Source organism: Etheostoma spectabile, unplaced genomic scaffold (assembly GCF_008692095.1).
Source record: "Etheostoma spectabile isolate EspeVRDwgs_2016 unplaced genomic scaffold, UIUC_Espe_1.0 scaffold270, whole genome shotgun sequence".
Lineage (NCBI taxonomy): Eukaryota > Metazoa > Chordata > Actinopteri > Perciformes > Percidae > Etheostoma > Etheostoma spectabile.
Window position 1 is genome coordinate 205,226 of NW_022605574.1, and position 1,322 is coordinate 206,547.

The window sequence follows — 1,322 nt, forward strand, 5'->3', positions numbered from 1 at the left end:
ACAGGTTTCCAAAATCAAATTGCTGGCAGATCAGCTTTTTTTTTTTTCTTGCTTTTCATAACCTGCAAGCACCTGAAGATTCCCTATTGTAAACAGTGAGATTTCCATGTCTTTTTTTAGTATAACACAGGTCGAGGTGCTATATAAATAATGTGAAAGTATAAAACGTAATCAAGATGCTGTGCCTTCCGTACAGTTGTGATGTCACAAATATACTATTTATAGGTACAAAGTGCCACTACAGTGACGTTACAGTCATTCCCCGGCTGCAATGATGGTGCAGAGACTCCGGGAGCACAGACGCAAAAGACCAGGAAATGCTGACCAATGAGAGCAGACTGTTCTTTTTTAAGGAGGCGGGCTTGAAGAGACAGGCTCCAAAACAGAGTGTTTCGGACAGAGGGTGAATAAAGGTACAGTATATTCAGACAAACAGAGAAAAATAAATTGGTTTTTAAACATCAAAGCATGTAAACATGAATAAGTACAAACCCAAAATACAAATACATATAAACTTCAAAATGAGTATAATATGGGACCTTTAAATGCCCAGTTCTGATTTTGATTCAGTTGCCTTCTAGAAATAATTCTCTTGATTCAGTAATGTGGAGGTCCACAAGAAATTGGTTCACTGGACTCAAGTGAACACTGTGCTGATGTTCTGTACGTGCTGATGTACACATGTACACTCACAAGACTCCTGGAGTTAACAAATGTTGTGGGTGCTACGGTCCAATGCAACTTTACAAAGTCAACAATATTGTGTAAGTGTACATGTGTAAACATCAGGTGTCTGTCACAGTATTGTTCAATCTGGACCAATAAGTTACCTCAACCTCAACGTGTGAATGTAATTCCATTTAAAAAACCTTTGATGGGACATTTGCACATATAATTTAATAATACACACATCACATAGAACCAATACAAATGTTTGATACTGTTTTTATACTAAGCTATCGGAGACAAAAATACACAAATGAAAAAGCAATTGTGTCTACACCTAAATTTCCAACACACAGCACAACAGACATTACTGAAATAAAACTGATACTAAAATGCTTCTGCTGAACATGTGAGGTTGCACCTTATTGTTAAAAATGTTGTGGTTCTGCTGCCGTTTGTGTCCATTCCCCCTTTTCCCTGTGTGTCTGTGTCCATGTCGTCCGTCTACCACATGAGGGCGTCCTACGGGGAACGGGGTCTACCTGCACAGCTGCACCACATCATCATCATCATCCGTCCACCTGCACAGCTGCATCTCAACATCATCCCCACCACCGCAGTATTTAAACCCGGGCTGACCACCTCTTCAGCGCCAG